The sequence below is a fragment of the Alligator mississippiensis genome, chromosome 5 (genome assembly GCF_030867095.1).
Source record: "Alligator mississippiensis isolate rAllMis1 chromosome 5, rAllMis1, whole genome shotgun sequence".
NCBI lineage: Eukaryota > Metazoa > Chordata > Crocodylia > Alligatoridae > Alligator > Alligator mississippiensis.
In genome coordinates this window covers 29289062-29308770 of record NC_081828.1, presented here as the reverse complement: position 1 = coordinate 29308770, position 19709 = coordinate 29289062, and the positions used below count along the sequence as shown (strand labels likewise).

The following is a 19709-nucleotide window of genomic DNA, read 5'->3' as shown; positions in this document are numbered from 1 at the left end:
CCAGCCTCTGGCTTCTTTACTTTTCATTCCATCCAGGAAGAGCACACACCAACTGCTGAAACTTCCTTAGCCTGACGAAGGGTTTTTGAACCGAAAACTTGCTTAATAACTGTTCTCCAACTATTTGGGTTGGTCTAATAAAAGATATCAAATTCACCCAAGGAACCTTGTCTGCCATTAGAACCAAAGGTAATTTTTCATCCCAATTCTTTTCCTGTTTTTCTGTCGCCTTTTTTAAGGCTAACTTTAAGGTTCTGTTAGTTCTTTCCACTAGACCTGAACTTTGTGGATGCCCTGCGATATGTAAACCTTGTTTAATTCCTAAAACTTGACATACTCCCTTGGTTATCTCTCCCACAAACTGGGATTCTTGATCTGAATCAATTTCTTTTGGTACTCCATAGCATGAAAATACCTGTTCTACTAGTACTTTTGCAGTAGTTAATGCAACATTTCTCCAAGTGGGAATGGCTTCTACCCACTTAGTAAATGCATTTACAGCTACCAAACAATATTTGTTACCCCTTGTGCTTCTAGGCAATTCAATGTCATCAACCTGCAACCGACTCCATGGGCTGTCAATCCTCTGATGTCCCAACGGTCCCTTGATTGTTTTATAAAGTATTTGGATCATTAGCAGCACAAGGGAAACAGTAATACACATTGCTCAATATTTTCTCATTTTTGGCCACCATCCAGCTGCTTGCTGTCACTTTAGTGTCTTTTCTACTCCTAGATGTCCATTATGATGAGCTAGTGCAATCATTTCCGTTCTAATCTGAGTAGGCACTACCCATACAGGGGCTTCATCTGTCTCTGCTCTTTTAGCTAAAACTAATCCAGGGTCATTCTTCCAAATCTTCCATCCCCGAGCCTCCTGTTTACTCACTGGCTCTTGTAATTGCTTATCTTCCTTTTGCAATTCCGCTAAGTCTAAATTTAAAACTTTACCTTGAGCTGCTGCTATTGGAGTTACCTTTTCTCTTGGATCCCATAGGGGACCTTCTTTCACTTTCTACAATCTTCTTTTGACGTATCAGTAATTAGAATATCATCCACATATGAGATCACCTGATGCTGGTCTGTTGCTTCCAACTTTTCCCACATTTTTGTCACAGATCGTGACAAATAGCTGGCGCATTGTGGAATCGTTGTGGTACTCTGGTGAAGGTGTACTGATATCCTTTAAAGGTAAAAGCAAACTTATACTATGAATTTGGATGGAGGGGAATAACAAAAAAGGCATTTGAAAGGTCTAGCACTGAGAAATACCTAGCCCCACCCACTACTGATGCTATTACGTCTGGAAATTTAGCAACTATGAGGGCTTTCATAGGTGTTACCTTATTCAAAGCCCTATAATCAATTGTTAGTCTCCAAGTTTTTTTCCATCTGCTTTTCTTACTGGCCAAATGAGACTCTTATTAGTACTACACATTTTCAGTAATACACCCTGCATTACTAGTGCTTGTGTTGGTTTCATTACACTTTACTCAGCTTCCTGAGGGAAACAATACTGTTTTTGTGGTGGTGGGTTGGGTCCTATAACTTTTTCTTCTGCTTCTATTGACTCACAAACAAATTTATCTTGTGCCCACGCTGCAGTTATCTGCAGTGCCATTTCCCAAATTAGAGGAGGCCAACCTGGGAATTCTAATTTTTCCCCAGTTTTAATAGTGACATAACGGTGTCTTGCAGCTACCGTTATAACCTCACGTTCCCCACTAGTATCCTTCCCAAATCTTAACTCTTGATTTGCAAGATCTATTATGACATTAAATTTCTTTAGGGCGTCTACTCCTAAAATTCCTACTCTGCCTAATGAGGTTAAACCAAATGACAAACAACCTTTTGGTCCCCCTTGGACCCAAAAACATTAGGTAAAAACTATTCTACTTTCTTTTCCATTAAATCCTTCCACGATTTTTACTTTGCTTCCTTTTAATTTATCTAAACTTCTATCTTCATTACTAATTAAAGAAAATGCAGCATCAGAATCAGTAAGAGGCAAATATTCCCGATGTGTCCCCTGCTACGTGGAAGGGGTGAAGAGGGGTCACTGGCCCTCCATACCCAGAACTTGCCACAAATGGTCCTGGAGTGGGTTGGTTAGAAGCTTGCTTGTTCTCTTCTTGCTCTTTATGAAGGGCTAATTTCCTCAAAAGATCAGCAGTTGGCAGGCCATCTATATCCTCTCTTCTCTCATGCCTCACCAACTCTCTCTATACATCTGCTGTAATAGGATCAGGCTCTTTTCCAGCTCCCTGACCGCAGTTTCTTCAACCTCAGCCTCGGCCACGCTCTGTAAAGGCTGCCACTGTATCCTGTCTCTGTTGTACAGAGAACACTTGGTGTGCAATAGTATAGGCATCTGTCAGCCCCTGTCTCAACTGATCTAAAGGGGTATCTGGGTTAAAGTACCCACAGCCATTTTCAACTCAGGATACAATCCCTGAATGTGAGTGGCTTTTGGAACTTATTCACATCGTGGTTAACAACATCCTGATTATTAGGGTCAGGAGCTAATCCTGATGCCACAAACAAAATCCTTTTCTGAGCCTCAAATTTCAGGACACTGCTATTCCTTGTTTCCTGTAAAATAATGGCTTAATGCAGTTTTTCACACACATCTTTCAGTGTTGGTGTTACAATAGCATTTAAATACAAACAAGAATTGCTGTTCTTTGTTATCAATATTAGAACAACTTTCCAGTCTAAACTGGATAGAAGTGTCCTGGTCTGGGATCCACAGACAAATTCAATTTTTAGAGGAGACATTACCACTTATTTTTATCACATCTTTATGATATTCATACGCATTGAAACTTATAACAACTTAACACAAGCTAAATAAATAAACGAACAAAATGCACACAACAAAACAACACAAAACAAACAAAAATTTTTTTGCTTCAATGGTAAAGCCATGGCTTAGATGAGGAAAACACTGTTGATGATAATGAGGCCTCGTAGTCTGTCAGTCACCTTTGCTGCTGGATTACCTTATGGTTTCTGCGAAAACAAGCACACACAAACCTGCCAAGGAAAATATTATTTATATTTACAAATTTAAAATGCTAACATTTTAAAAATTAGTTTTTCCTACAGAGGGACAGTTTCTCCCTCAGAATTTTTACTTAGAAAGGTTTTTCCACATTTTTACTGCTGGGCATTATACAATCTTTATGATTCATAGATCCATAGTTGGTAGGGTCAGAAGGGACCTTATAGATGTTCTAGTCTGACCCCCTGCCCTGGGCAGGAGTGAAAACTGGGCTCAAATGACCCAGCCAGGTAAATGTCGAGCCTCCTCTTAAAGACCCCCGGGGTAGGAGCCATCACCACTTCCCTTGGAAGTTGGTTCCAGATCCTAGCTGCCCTGACTGTGAAGTAGTGCCTTCTAATGTCTAGTCTAAACCTACTGTCTAGCAACTTATGACTGTTTCCAGGAGGTGCTCGGGGAACAAGGTCTCTCCCAAACCCTGCTGGTCCCCCCTAGTAAGTTTATAGACAGCCACCAGGTCCCCCTTCAGCCGCCTCTTGCAAAGGCTGAACAGGTTAAGGTCCCGTAGCCTCTCCTCATAGGGTGTGCCCTGCTGTCCCCGGATCATGCGAGTGGCCTTCCTTTGGACCCTCTCAATCCTGTCCACAGCCCTCCTGAAGTGTGGCGCCCAGAACTGGACACAGTACTCCAGCTGCAGCCTGACCAGTGTCACATAGAGAGGGAGGATCACCTCCTTGGCCCTGCTTGTGATGCATCTGTGGATGCATGACAAACTACGGTTAGTCCTACTGACTGTGTTCTTGCATTGTTGGCCCATGTTCATCTTGGAGTCAGTAACGACTCCAAGATCTCTTTCTGCCACTGTGCTTTCAATAAGGGAGTTCCCCAGCCTATAGGTATGCTTCTGGTTCCTACTGCCCAAGTGCAGCATCCTGCACTTGTCAGTATTGACTCCCATCCTATTTTCATTTGCCCACCCCTGTAACCTGTTCAGGTCCTGCTGTAATCTGTCCTTCCCTTCTAGCATGCCCACCTCACTCCAAATCTTGGTGTCATCTGCGAATTTAAACAGTCTGCTCTTCACCCCGTCATCCAAGTCACTAATAAAGAAATAGAACAGTGCGGGCCCAAGGACTGAGACCTGGGGGACCCCACTGCCCACTTCCCTCCAGGTCGAAAATGACCCATCTGCCACCACTTTCTGAGTACAACCCCTCAGCCAATTTGCAATCCATCTGACTGTGTAGGCAACAGTGCCATAGTCACCTAGCTTTTTAATGAGAATGGGGTGGGAGACAGTGTCAAAGGCCTTCCTGAAGTCCAGAAAGACTATATCCACTGCAACACCTGCGTCCAATGATTTTGCAACCTGATCATAAAAGGCATTCAGGTTGGTCTGACAGGACCTGCCCCTAATGAAACCGTGCTGGTTGCCCTTGAGCATCATCCCCGCTGCTGGCCCATCACAGATGTGCTCCTTGATAATCTTCTCAAAGAGCTTCCCCAGGATTGAAGTAAGACTAAAGGGGCTATAGTTGCCCAGGTCCTTCCTCTTCCCTTTTTTTAAAGATGGGGTCCACATTGGCCCTCTTCCAGTCATCTGGCACCTAGCCAGAGCACCACAAATGCTCGCATCGCAGGGCCCCTGGCACGGCTCTAACCCCTGCCAATTCCCTCAACACCCTGGGGTGGAGAGCATCTGGACCTGCTGATTTGAACATGTCCAGCCCCTTCAGAAGCTCTGTAACCCAGTCCTCCCTGACCTGAGGCTTGGCAGAGTTTCTCTCGAGTCTGTCCTGAATCTCAGTAGGGGAGTCCCGGTCCCTGCACAAGAAAATAGAGGTGAAGAAATTGTTAGAGGTCTGCTTTCTCCTCTGGTGCAGCCACCAGATTGCCAAGCATATCCTGCAGGGGCCCTACTTTACCCGGGGCCTTTTTCATTCTCCCTATGTATTTAAAAAAGGACTTTTTGTTATCCTTGATCCTTGATGCTAGCCCTAGTTCCGTATCTGCCTTAGCTTTCCTAACAGCTCTGCTACAGACCCGAGCAGTGGAGGTATACTCCTCTTTGATAATAGCCCCTCCCTTCCACTGGGTGTATCCCTCCTTTTTGGCAATCAGGCATTCACAAATGCCTTTGGTGAGCCAGGGGGGCTTTTGGGCACTCTTACCCCCTTTGCTTGTTGGGTGTCACCCCTTGGGCTCTGAGTATTGTCTCCTTAAGGAACGGCTGCTCATCTTGGGCACCCAGTTCTCCTACTCTCCCACTAATAACTCATTGAAGTTGGCCCTCTTAAAGCCTAAGGCTACTGCCTTGCTGCAGGCCCTTGACACCCTGCGCTGGATGGTGAATTCCAGCAAGTGATGATTGCTATCGCCCAGGTGGTCGAGGACCTGGAGTCCCCTCACCAAGTTATTGCCTGTGGCCAGGACCAGGTCCAGCAGGGCATTCCCCCTGGTAGGACTGTGCACTTCCTGGGTTAAGTGGAGGTCCTGTATCTCGGCCAGGAACCTCCGTGAGCGGTCAGACCTGGTTGACTGTTCGTCCCAGCAGATGTCTGGGTAATTTGGGAGAGATATCCAAGATACTTGGATAAGACAATACTGTTGATTTCCTGAATATAAATTTAAAATTATACCAACACTTTTATACCGAGACAATAGAAAACAAAACAAAATACTAAATGCATGCGCTAAATTCAATAATGCAAATAATTTTACTCATGTTATAGCTGCTAAAATTCCAGGGTACTTTGCTACAATAGTTGTTATTGCTTTGAAATTTCTTGTCAGTTTCTAGTGAATATTTACACTGCCTTTATGGGGAAGGGTTTGGCCCATCAATCAAGACACATACCCATATCTTGCCACATTTCATTTTTTGCTGCGCTTGCTGTCTAACTTCTGATTCACTGAGACACGTCCGACAGTGATCTTGCATCTGCGTTACCTGACACTTATCCTCTACTGGCTCCTCCACCAGTGACTGACATACCAAAAGCAAACCATACAGTGAAGCGCGTTTCTGTGTTTTCTTACCTATTCTAGGTTTCACGCTAGTTATAAGGACCTCCGACTGCTGTTGTAATTTCTCCCAACAGTCAGGATCCTTAAAGAAATCATCATCTTGATGATGAAGGAAGAAAATGAAAATGAAAAAATGAAGGAAGCGCAAAAGTTACAAACAAAAACAACAGGGTTATATGTATGTTTTGATTTTCCATTGTATAATTGTTTGTGCATCCAGATATGTATACATGTATGCTTGTATCCACAGTGTATATCTTACAGTAGCACGTAGGAACCAAAACTAGTACAAAATGCTTTGGTACATTGCATCAGCATCGTACATTATTTTGGTACATTGCACAGACCTCTTTTTTTCTCTAGCTTCCCCTAACACTTAAAATCAAGCCCAAGCTCTTGGTCTTCAAAGTACTTTATGGCTTGGATATCTAGACTTCTGAAAACCTGAGGACTAAGACTATGGTCAATACTTGCAGTCCTTTGGCAAAACAGAACTCTCCACAATAAAGGTAGAGGGGCCAGAAGCAAGAGAGACATTTTTTTAAATAAATACATGGGAGATCCTGCCTCCTAAGTACAATTCCCATGCTCACAAGAATCCAGCCAGCAATGAAGATTCTGCCACTCCTGCAGATGCTTCTCCAAACTCCATGAAGTGAAAGAACGTAATCTCAGGTCAGTCGCACAGAAATACCCCAGGAAAAAGATCCTCCACTAAAAGCAGCGATTGTGGTTCAGATGATATTAAATAGTTTTACAGGTCTTTATAACTGATGAATGGGGGAGGCAACCTAGTTACAGAGGATGTAGAAAAGACTGATGTATTCACTGCCTTTTTCACCTCAGTCCTCACAGGCAAGGTCAGCTCCAAGACTACTGCAAAAAAAGTTTGGGGAGGAGGTGAGCAGCCAACTATGGCAAAAGAACAGGGTAGGAACTATTTAGAAAAGCTGGAGATATGCAAGTCCATGGGGCTGGGTTGGATGCATCGGTGGATACTGAGAGAGTTGGCTGATGTGATTGCAGAGCTGATGGCCATTATCTTTGAAGATGGCCATTATCTTCCTCATCAGAGAAGTCCTGGCTGATTGGAAAAGGGCAAACATAGTGCTCATCCTGAAGAAAGGGGAAAAGGAGGATCCAGAGAACTACAGACCAGTCAGCCTCACCTAAGTCCCTGGAAAAATCACACAGCAGATCCTCAAGGAATCCATTTCTAAGCACTTGGAAGAATAGAAGGTGATTAGGAAGAGTCAGCATGGATTCACCAAGGACAAGTCATGCCTGACCAACCTGATGGCCTTCTATGATGAGATGAATGACTCTGTGGATGTGGGGAGACCACTGGATGTGGTTTACCTTGATTTTAGCAAGGCTGTTGCTGGCAAGCTAAGGAATGAATGGACTGTAAGGTGGATAGAAAACTGGCTGGAACCCTGGGCTCAGAGGGTAATAATCAATGGCTCAATGTCTAGTTGGCAGCTGGTATGAAATGGAATGCCCCAAGCAGTGGTGATGCATAACGGGTGCACGGGGGTGCCCTGAGAACGCTGGTAACATCCCCTTACAGACAGCGCTCCCCGGTTAGGTGATGGGCAGGGGGGCAGGTGGGAGCACCGGTGTCCCCTCTGCAAGTGCTGACTGGGGAGTGGGAGCACCATGACTGTTCCCTGGTTGGTGCGATTGACTGCAGGAGGGAACCTCACCCCCCCGGTCAGTGAGTGTGGCTGCGGGCGACCGCCCCCCGGTCGCTGACTGGTCACTTTAGGGGCATGTTCCCCACCCGACTAAAGTGGCACCAGTCAGGCATGGCCCCAGGGGTCAGTCCTGGGGCAGGCTTTGTTCAATATCTTCATCAAAGACCTGGAAGATGGCATAGAGTGCACCCTCGGCAAGTCTGCAGATGACACCAAGCTAGGGGGAGTAGTAGATACGCTGTTGGGGTAGGGCTGGGATATAGAGTGACCTAGACAATTTGGAGGATTGGGCCAAAAGAAATCTCATGAGGGTCAACAAGTACAAGGGCAAAGTCATGCACTTAGGATGGAACAATCCCATGCACAAGTACAGGCTGGGAGCTGACTGGCTGGACAGCAGGTCTTCAGAAAAGGACCTGGGGGTTACAGTGGACAATAAGTTGAATATAAGCCAGCAGTGTGCCCTTGTTGCCAAGAAGGCTAAGGGCATTCTGGGCTGCATTGGTAGGAGTGTTGCCAGCAGGTCAAGGGAACTTGTTATTCCCATCTATTCAGCACTGGTGAGGCCACATCTGGAGTCCTGTATCCAGGACTGGACATTCTTATGCTCAGCTGTCCTGAGTAATAGGTCACAGGACTTCCTTGAGTTTTTTTTCTGTTTTGTTTTTTTTTTGAACGGGGGCCTGTTTTTTCAGTAAATGTTAATCTTCATTTGCATCATAAAGCAAATATTTTGGTAGAACACTTAGTCTTGATTTAATAATTTACACCAATGGAGAATTCCTATTAATCTTTAATAAATTGTTCCTATGGCTAAGCACCCTGACAGTTGAAATAAAGCCCATTTTAGCTTAGTTTCAACTGCAGGTGCTGGATGTTCTCACAGATAGATTGAAGAGCCTTCTCTTATGCTATAAACAGACATTGCCAAATTCCGTGGATCAGTTGTGCCAGGATGTATGCTGGCACAATGGATCTGTTTCATTGGGTGAAACAGATATTGCCCGCTGTCCAGCAGGGTTGGAACCTGCCACTCCAAGAAGCTGCAGGGCTGCAGCTTGGCAGGATAACAGGGTGTGTCTCTGTTAAATGGGTGGAAATTCGAGTGTACCTGTTCCATTGCCACCCCCTGAGTCGGGGCTGTAGAAGCACTGCACATGTGCCTGGGAATCCCCTGCTCTCCCCAAGGTGACATCTTTTCCAGCCTTAATACATTTCTGTTTCTCACCTTGGCAGTCAAGATTCTTTGGGTGAATCTGATGTCTTTTATTAGACTTAAATAGTTGGAAAAATTTTTCTTAGCAAACTTTTGGGTTTAAAAACCCTTCATCAGGCTGAGGAAGTATCTGCAGTTGTTCTGTGCTCTTCCTGGATAGAATGAATAGTAAAGACGCCAGATTTTGGCCTCATTACTGTTATAAAGAGTCACTCTTTACTATGAATTTTTATAATTTTTTTTATAAATTTTGATAAATTTACTCCTTACTGTGAATAGTATGGGAGGCCAAAGTCTGGCTTCCCATAACAGTGCCTGCCATCCTGTGTTTGTTCTTATGTGTATGATTTGTGCTTGGGCACATTGAAATACATATTGTTTGTGCCCATCTGATCTATGTTAGTAACCTGTTCTCTTTATTATTTATAGAAGATACAAATATTGAAGGAATGGTAAATTTTGCCTTTGACCTAGTTCCCCATTATGTCCTCATGGTTAAGCTGGGGAACTGTGGCTTGATCATCATACGGTCCGATGGCTAGGCAACTGGCTATAGGGTTGACCCCAAAGAGTACTAGTTGACGGGAGAAAATCAGTGTGGTGCAGGGTGACCAGTGGAGTCCCTCAGGGCTCGGTACTTGAGCAAGTACTCTTTAACATCTTCATCAATGATCTGGATTCAGGAATCAGATGTGAGCTGGCCAAGTTCGCGGATGATACCAAATTATGGGGGAGGGCAGTCACACCGCGGGACAGGCTCAGGTTACAGGCCAACTTGGACATGCTCTCAAGGTGGGCCGACCAAAACCTGATGGCCTTCAATGTAGAGAAGTGTAAGGTGCTGCACCTCGGTAGGAAGAACCCCCAACATATTTACAGCCTTGGCAGTGCTGCACTCACTAGCACCACGACAGAAAGGGACTTGGGGGTCTTGATTAACCACAAGATGAATATGAGTGACCAGTGTGATGCTGTGGCTGGCAAAACTAACCAAACTGGAGTGCATCTACCGATGCATCTCAAGCAGAACCAGGGAAGTCATCCTCCCACTTTACTCGGCTCTGGTGAGACGGCAGCTGGAGTACTGTGTCCCCCCCCACTTCAGGAAGGATGTGAAGAAGCTTAGAGTCCAGAGGAGAGCTAGTTATATGATCCAAGACCTGGAGGGCAAGCCGTACGAGGAGAGGCTAAGGGACTTGGGACTCTTCAGTCTGGAGAACAGAATGCTCAGGAGGGACTTGGTAGCAGCCTACAATTATATAAGAGGGGTACATCAGGACCTGGGAGAACACCTTTTCATCAGAACTCCCCAAGGATAACAAGAACTAATGGCCATAAACTCCAGGAAGGCTGATTTAGACAAGACATAAGAAAAAGGTTATTTACGGTTCATGTGTCCAGGGTCTGGAACAAACTCCCCCCAGAGGTGGTGCAAGCACCTACTCTGGACTCTTTCAGAAAACGGGTGGATATATTTCTTGCTGGGGTCACTTGCACTTTATTGGTGCACCCCTACTTTAAATATGTTTTTAAAACTCCTCTTTATGCTCCTTATCTCTTTTGATTTTAGGTCTCCTTCTATTCTTTTGCTTCCATTCCAAATCTGGCCCCCGGGCTGCATTTTGCTCACCCCTGTTCTATTTCATCCAGGGATAGGCAACCCCCTGCACGCGTGCCAGTTAGTGGCACTTGGAGACATTTTCCCTGGTACTCGGTGCACAAGGAAATTGTTTAAAAAAAAAATGTATTAAAGTTGCTGCTCTGGGTTCTGCGGAGCAGCCACAGGGCCCAGCACCAGGGCAGGCACCAGGGGCGGAGTCAAGAGAACACAGGCAGGGACACTGTCTACGTTATGTTGATCCCACTCCCCCATCCCCAGGCTATTCCCCTCAACCTGGCCCAGCCCCTGGAGGCGAAGTGTGGGTGGGTGAGGCCAGGGCCAAGCAGGTGCTGTGGAGGGCCATTGCGCTGGAGGCTCCCAATGGGCGGGTGAGCCCTGGGCCCAGCCGGGGCTTAGGCAGACAGACGCCCCGTCCCACCCGGGCAGGGGCAGCAGCAGGGCGGGTGCTTGGCGCAGGTTATGGGTGGTGTGGAGAGAGGCAGGCACAAAGGGAGGTGCCATGGGCTGGCTGGCCCCTTGGGAAGGTGGGGGCTGGGAGGGAAGTAGGGCTGCCCCAGGGCTCTGCAGACTTGAGCCATGGTGGGTGGACAGGGACACCTAGGGGGCAGCTTGGCCCGCACAGTAGCCACTCTACCTGTGAATGGACTTCACCTGGCTGGGGCAGGATGCTAGGCTTGGGGGGCTCCCAGCTTCAGGCTTAGGCTCTTTGTGCGCAGGGTACAGTGCGAGTGAGGTGGGGCTGCCCCTGGTGCCAGGGCCTGGCTGCGGAACCCCCTGGGGGCCCTAGGAACTGCCGCGATGGCTTTCCAGGCCTGCTCAGGCCACAGTCTTGCCCACCTGCAGCTCCCCTCCAGGGGACAGGGCTGTGACAGGCTGCGCTGCAGGCTTCTGACTGGCACCACCTCTGGTGGCCGTTCCCAGGGCCTGGGGGGAACCCATGGACCAGCCCTCGTACTGGCTCATGCTCTGCCCAGCATACAGGGAGGCTGATCCCAGAGCCCCCCGAACCCAAGGTCCTACCCTGGCTGACAGCATCCCCTTGTGGTCAGGGTGGCTGCACCCCATCCCTGTGGAGCTGTGTGGGCTGGGCCCCACCCTGGGTGCAGCTGGGCACACCCACCTGACCACCCACTGCAGCCTGAGTCTGCCAAGCCCTGGGGTAGTTCCACTTCCTGCCTGGCCGCTGCCTTCCAAAGGGGCTGGCTTGCATGTGGTGTCTTCCGCTATGCCTACTTCTCCCTGCACAGCCTGGACCCTGCCCATAGCACCTGGTGCTCAGAGTCCCAGTATTGTCCCTGCCTGGGTGGGATGGAGTGCCCGTCTGCCTGAGCCCTGGCCAGGCCCACCCTCCTAGCCCTGGGTCCAAGATTCTCCTGCTTTGGGACCATCGGGGAAGCCTGAGTGCCCCAGCCCTGGCAGCTGCTGCTGGGATGTCACTGCCTCCTTCTGCTAGACACTACCCTGGACCAGTGAGCCCAAGCCACAGCTGATAGTGGTGGGAGATGTGGGGAGTGAGGGACACACCCTCTCTCTCTTTCCCTCTTCTTTTTCTTTCCTTCTCTCCTCTCTTTTTGTCTCCTCTTTTTTCTTTCCCCTTTTTCCCTTTCTCCTATTTCTTCTCTTTGCTCTTCCTTTACCTCTTTCTTTTTTTTCTCTCTCTCTCTTTTCTCTCCCTTTCCTTTCTTCTTTTTCTCTCTGTCATCACAACATGCTTAACAAAAAAGAATACACAAGAACAAAGGTAGTATACAAAATTTTATTTATTGCCACCAAGTTTAGAATTTTTAGAAAGCCTGGTATTTACCATAATAAAGTGACATTTATGATTATTAACTATATTAATATGCAGTGTGTCCTGCCATGTACCCCCTGCCCTGATTTTTTTTTTTTTTCTGGCATGCTGGCACTCCAGCACCTTACAAGATAGACATTGCAGGTTTTTTGGTACTCTGCCCAAAAATGTTGCCTACCCCTGATTTCAGCTTTCTTTTCCATCTGATTTCATAAGTGGTTTCAGGTTTGTGAAACTGGCCCTTGCAAAGCACCATGTTATGCACTTCACTCTGTTTATGTATGAAAAATATGTTTAGGCAATGATCACTTGCACGTAAGCTATTCCTAGTTTTTAATTTTGTGATCAGTTCCTTTTCATCTATCAATTTAAAATTCAGTATATATATATTTTTTGCAATGAGGACAAAAAAGTCTAACCCTCCTTTGATTAGGAAAATTTCCTCTACTTTTTAGAAATGCCATGGTATTTTATTAGTAGCAGCATGAGACATTCTGCATATGCCACTCAGCTTGAAGCTCTTCATAAATATGAACACATTCTAAAACAATAAAAGAAATAGAGGTTAAGTGATTTAGAGGTAAGCATTTACAGTATGGCAAAAGTGGTAAGTAATGGGATGTCAGTGAAGTATGAATTTTTGCTTATTACTTATTATATTTAAATGATAATAGTATTGAATTGATCAACCTCTATGATTGTATGAACAACTAAAACTCCATTTTGTGCTTGTTCCCTGCTTGACATGAGTAGATGGACTTTGTATGCCCCATGTACAAGAATGGTAAAAGAATGGTAACTATTTGCATGAAAACAGAAGATTTAATTGATTGTGTAAGCAACGATGCACCAATATATTAAGTTATCAGACAGTAAACTAATTAAGTTAATTAATGGTTGGCTATAGAACTCATCTGTGATCAGGTGCAAAGAAGAAGGAATTTTGCATAACTTGCCATTTGAACTACACAATACTTCAAGGGAAAGATACCAACTACAATGCTTCAAAGACCCAATGCTTCAAGGCAAAGATCAAGACTGAAATACCAACTGAGAGAACCAACTTTACTGGAATGACTTCAAGTTGAGATAACCAGAAGCAACCTCTAATTTAAAAAAATTGAGCATGGAAAATCCCAATGCTGAACAAAGACTTGAAATCCCTAGAAAAGTGAGATGCAGACAAGCCAAGATGGGGAATCCACTCTCTGCAACCTCATGGAGCACAGGCATGCATATCTGTATACCCTTGCTCACATTGTTACACAAATTACCAATTGCTTAAATCACAAGCGAGACTTTATAAAGGATAAGGCAAAATGCGGCATTTATTGATTACATGAATTAGACAAAGATTCTGACACACCATTCATACAAACACACAGTGATTATCATACACAGCATCATGCATAAGCATACAGACACATACAAAACCATTCCATGCATACAAACAGACACCAGATAGTTACCAGTGATAATTGCTCAATGTTAGTACAGGGTGGCCAGCCCTGTGCTCACTGAGTAGCTGAGATGATGATAATGGTGGTGGAAGACAGCAGCTGAAGCGAGATGAAAACAAACACGTCTGTGCTCCGGAAAGGAAGACAGAAAGTTCACCCACCTGGCATCAATTGGGTTGCCCTTTGTGGCAAAGTGGGGCTCCCTGCCTAGCCACAGTGCTAGGTTCCGTAGCCGTGCCTGGCCCCAACTGCCTCCGGTATTATGCAAACCCACCCAAAGGTGAGGGCTAGGATTAAGGTGCCCCTACTTGCCTTTCACCGGGGTGGGAACTGGCCTGGCATTTCCTGGGGGCTCCTGCGCCACTGTGGGCCCCACCAGGCCACCCACTTCTGGCAGGGTGCAGTTTTAGGTCATGTCCAGGACCAGGAGCCTCCAATCCATCCCTTACAACTCCTGCCCTTACCTCCAGGATGATACATGAAGCCTTGCAGCCAGGCAGTATTGCTGCCTGGCCTGCTATCAAGGAACTGATCTGTTTATATAGGCAGCCAGGGATCTAAAATGGCTGCTGCAATCAAGCACCTGCTGGCTGCTTGGCTCAGGTCTTAAAGTGACAGGCACCAGCAGTGCCCTGCCACACACTTCCCCCCTTAAAATGGTACTTGGGGGAGGTTTCCCCTGCTGCTCCTCCAAAGCAGGTTCCCCTCAGAGTCGGTGAGAGCCCTCAAGTGGCAAGCACCCCCAAAGGTGATCTGCCACACACCTCCCACCCTAGAATGAGATCTGGGGGGCTTCACTTGGCTGCCTTCCCTGCTGGGCTCTGCCCCAGCCTACTGCAGCCCCTGCCACATGGCGAGCACCCCAAAGGTGCTCCACCACACTGTTATAGGGTTTGCCAGGCTTTGTTCAGCATTTTGGGGGTTTTCCATGCTTAGTCTGTGTTTTAACAGTCATTTTGCATCCCTCTTCTTATCTCAACTTGAGGTATCTCAACTCACCCCACCCTCATTAAAAATTTGGGTGACTGTAGTGTTGATGCCTACACAGTCAGATGGGTCACAAATTGGCTGGAGGGCTGCACCCAGAGAGTGGTGGTGGATGGGTCATTTTTGACCTGGAGGGATGTGGGCAGTGGGGTTCCCCAGGGCTCAGTCCTAGGGCCCGCACTGTTCAATATCTTCATTGGTGATTTGGACGAGGGGGTGAAAAGCACCTTGTTCAAGTTCGCAGATGGCACTAAGATGTGGGGAGAAGTGAGCACACTAGAAGAGAGGGACAGCTAGATCTGGACATGTTACAGAGGTGGGCAGATGAGAATAGGGTGGGTTTCAGTACAGACAAGTGCAAGGTGTTGCACCTGGAGAGGAAGGACCAGCAGCATACCTACAGTCTGGGGAACTTCCTTCTTGTCATCACAGAAGCAGAAAAAGATCTTGGTGTCACTATTGATTCCAAGATGAACATGGGCCACCAATGTGGGTCTGTGGTCAGGAAGGCTAACCATACCTTGTCATGCATCCATAGATGCATCTCAAGCAGGTTCAAGGAGGTGATCTTCCCCCTCTATGAGACATTGGTCAGGCCGCAGTTGGAGTACTGCATCCAGTTCTGGGCACCACACTTCAGGATGGATGTGGACAGCATTGAGAGGGTCCAGAGGAGGGGCACTCTCATGATTAGGGGGCAGCAGGGAGGCCCTATGAGGAGAGGCTACGGGACCTGAACTTGTTCAGCCTCCACAAAAGAAGGCTGAGAGGGGATCTGGTGGCAGCCTATAAACTTGCCAAGGGGGGACCGGTAGGCAATGGGAGAGTCCCGGTTCCCCTGACCACTACCAGGGGTAACAAGGAACAACGGCCATGAGTTGATGGAGAGTAGATTCAGGCTAGATATCAGGAGGCACTACTTCACAGTCAGGGCGGCTAGGATCTGGAACCAACTTCCAAGGGAAGTGGTGCTCACCTCTACCCTGGGGGTCTTCAAAAGGAGGCTAGATAGACACCTTGCTGGGGTCATTTGACCCCAGCATTCTTTCCTGCCCAGGAGGGTCGGACTTGATAATCTGCTCAGGTTCCTTCCGACCCTACCTACTATGAAACTGTGAGGTTATCCTGGTCGTAAAAATGGGTCTCAGCCTTGAAGTGTTCTTGTTGCCCATATGGCAGTATTCCTTCCTCAGTTATCTCCTTCATGCCCCCGGGCTTCAAACGGATTCTTCAGCCATTTGTTATTTAGTTACTGGCTGGTAATTTACACATCTGGTGCCTTGTTGCTAACATAAACAGTTACGTCCTTTTCCTTGTTCTCATCCAAAACTCCAATTCACTTTTCACTCACCCCTTCACCCATACTTCTCTCATGCCCAGGGCATACAAAGTTCATTCACTTGTGGCAAGCCAGGAGCACTACAAAATGGAGTCAAGCAGCTACTTCATAGAAGACAGAGATCAAATCATTAAATTATCCTGGCGCATGTCCACAAGGGGCCAGCAGGGGAGGTTATGCTTAGGGGCAAACAACATGAGTTCATTAGAGGCAGGTCCTATCAGACCAGCCTGGTGGCCTTCTACGACTAGGTCACAAAATCCTTAGACTCAGGGGTAGCAGTGAATGTAGTCTTTCTGGACTTCAGGAAGGCCTTCAACATTGCCTCTCACCCTGTTCTCATTAAAAAACTAGGGGACTGTGGTGTCAACACCTACACAGTCAAATGGGTCGCTAACTGGCTGGACGGCCGCACCCAGAGAGTCGTGGTGGATGGGTCATTTTTGACTTGGGGGGGAAGTGGGCAGTGGGGTCCCCCAGGGCTCGGTCCTCGGACCCGCACTGTTCAACATCTTCATCAGTGACTTGGATGAGGGGGTAAAGAGCACCCTGTTCAAATTTGCTGACGACACTAAGATGTGGGGGGATGTGGGCACGCTAAAAGGGAGGAATAGGCTGCAATCGGACCTAGACAGGTTACAGGGGTGGGCAGATAAGAACAGGATGGGTTTCAACGCTGACAAGTGCAAGGTGCTGCACCTGGGGAGGAAGAACCAGCAGCATACCTACAGGCTGGGGAACTCCCTTCTTGTCAGTGCAGAGGCAGAAAAGGATCTTGGAATCATTATTGATGCTAAAATGAACATGGGCCGGCAGTGTGGGGACGCGGTCAGGAAGGCCAGCCACACCTTGTCATGCATCCACAGATGCATCTCAAGCAGGTCCAAGGACATGATCCTCCCCCTCTATGCAGCACTAGTCAGGCCGCAGTTGGAGTACTGCGTCCAGTTCTGGGCGCTGCACTTCAGGAGGGATGTGGACAACATTGGGAGGGACCAGAGGAGGGCCACTCACATGATCGGGGGCAGCAGGGCAGGCTGTACGAGAAGCTAAGGGCCCTGAACCTGTTCAGCCTCCACAAGAGAAGACTGAGGGGGATCTAGTGGCCTGTTACAAACTAGTCAGAGGGGACCAGCAGAGATTGGGGGAGTCCCTGTTCCCCTGAGCACTACCAGAAGTGACAAGAAATAACGGTCACAAGCTGGCAGAGGGTAGATTCAGACTAGACATCAGCAGGCGCTACTTCACAGCCAGGGGTGGCTAGGATCTGGAACTTCCAAGCAACTTCCAAGCAAAGTGGTGCTGGCCACTACCCTGGGGGTCTTTAAGAGGAGGTTAGAAAAACACCTTGCTGGGGTCGTTTGACCGCAGTACTTTTTCCTGCCATGGCAGGGGGTCGGACTTGATGATCTGCTCAGGTCCCTTCCAACCCTACCAACTATGAAACTATGAAATTCATATTGAAATATTCTAAATTAGATTCAAACTAATTATTTAAAGCTCCAACCACATGCCACAATATCCTCCATAAGCCTGGACCCGGGCATCCAGTGCTAATATTGAGTAACATCTGCTGGTAACTATAACATCTTACTGGAGTGGTTTGTATGTCTGTGTGAAAAAGACTTACTGGATAAAACATGGAGGTGGAGGGACGCCGTGCCGGGAGACAAGCACGGCAAAAGTGAAACCGCAGCAGACAGAGTGAACATCAAAGAGAAAAAAAATGAACAAGCTAAGAGGAGCTGGGAACAGCTCCCGCATCTGCCTGGGCATATTTTATAAGAGCACAACGAGGCCAATTGGCCGGTTAGATGTCCAGGGCCAGAATAAAAGATCCGGCAGAAGACCAGCGACAGGGACTGGAAGTAGAGTCCCCAGCTGGCCCAGAGGGGCTAGAGCGCACGAGAGGTCCCAGCAAGGGAACTTGGTGGGTACCCCAGGAGGGGGTCCCTCCAAGAACGCAGGGCCAGAGAGGGCCCAAGGATTTACCTACGGGGTCAGCGTGGACAGAGGAAGTCTACAGCAAAGAGTGGAGCCTGGTAGGACTTAGCAGTACCAGGATCCGGACGCAGCTTGTGGACGGCAGATATCAAACCCAGGGAAGAGGCGATGTGCCGGGGGACAGAACAGTGCTGAGGCCAGACGGTGTATAGGTGGAGAGAAGGGGGCCGTAGGAGACACAGGATAGAAACATCGCCGCTAGCCTTCAGTCATAAGATGCCAAGAGCCCAAGCGCTGAGAAGTTTTGGGACATCAACCTCAATGACACAGGTGACAACATCGTGGTTGGCATTATGCGTGGTGTAGGGAAGGCAGAACCCCATAAAGAAGGAACAGCAAGAATGACCAAGGGAAGGCACCAGGGGAGGTGGGACCAAACATCATTCTCTCGATCCGAACAAAATCATCATCAGAGACGTGGCAGGCAAGGCCCCTGGGGGAACCAACCCAAAGTCGCTCAGTAACCAAACTGTTCATTCCAAAGAGCCACGACAAGGTTTGAAAAGAACCCACATACGCAATGTCCAGGGGAGAGACACGGAAGGTTACAGTCTGTCTATGTCTGTTTGTATGACTGCTTGTGTATGTCTGTTTGTATGACTGGTGTGTCCAAGTTTATGTATCTGCTTCATGTAATCAATAAACACAACATTTTGCCTTATCCCCATTTTTAGGGTCTCGCTCTTCATTCGAGCTATTGGCAATTTTAAGTAACATCAGCTGTTTACAGTCCAATCTTGCAAGTTGTTAAATTTTCCAGTGCAGGTGTTCAGCACTCTCAGCTTCTATCACAAGATTGGTCCCTTATTAATGATGGCAGTAATATATAATAGTGAGAATTATTTAGGAAGCATGTTAGTTTGGCAAAGTGGGGGTCCTGGACCAGCCAGAGTGCTAGTTTCCCCACCTCCCTTTGGACACGCCACCCACCTGTCTCGCCTGCCACACCTTGTTGTTAATTAAGGCGAGAGGCTGCCCATTCTTGCCCCGATGCCAGGGGGCACTATCTGCAGCTCCGTTTCTCCCCTACATCATAGCCCAGGCTTCACAGATGGCATCTAGATGACAATGCTTCCGGCTAACAGCTGAGCCAAGCTTAGGCCTTGTTGTCAGGCTTCAGTTACACACACATTCATACTGCCCTCCTCTCACTAGGGTCTCACACATTCCACCCCCTCTCACAGGGTCTCTTTCATGCATTGACAACTTACACTGCCTTGCTCCCTCTTGGAGCGAACCCCTTAGGCCATAGGTTTTAACTAGCTCGTACCTTGGGTGGCAGACGTACCGTCTTTTGGGCCTCTCCCATGACCCTCACCCAGGTAGTGGCCAGCCAATTACCCGACCGGATCTAAGCTTGCCCTGGCTCGTTCCAGGGCAACTCTATACATTCAGACATACTGGGCTCCCTGTCCTCTGGTTTTCCCCCTCACTGGGGCTCCACACCACCCCCTCACTGGGGCCTCCCCCTTTACTGGGGCTCCATATCTCACGCCACCCCCTCACTGAGGCCACCCCCCTACTGAGGCTTCTCATCTCCACTCCCTCACTGGGGCCACATT

At 47.7% G+C, this 19709-nt stretch overlaps 1 protein-coding gene across 5 annotated transcripts in view; it reads left to right on the top strand.

Annotated features, from left to right (window-relative positions):
- The window catches only part of ODF2L (outer dense fiber of sperm tails 2 like), an 81791-nt gene that overhangs the window by 8929 nt on the left and 53153 nt on the right, over positions 1–19709 (top strand). The window lies entirely within an intron of this gene.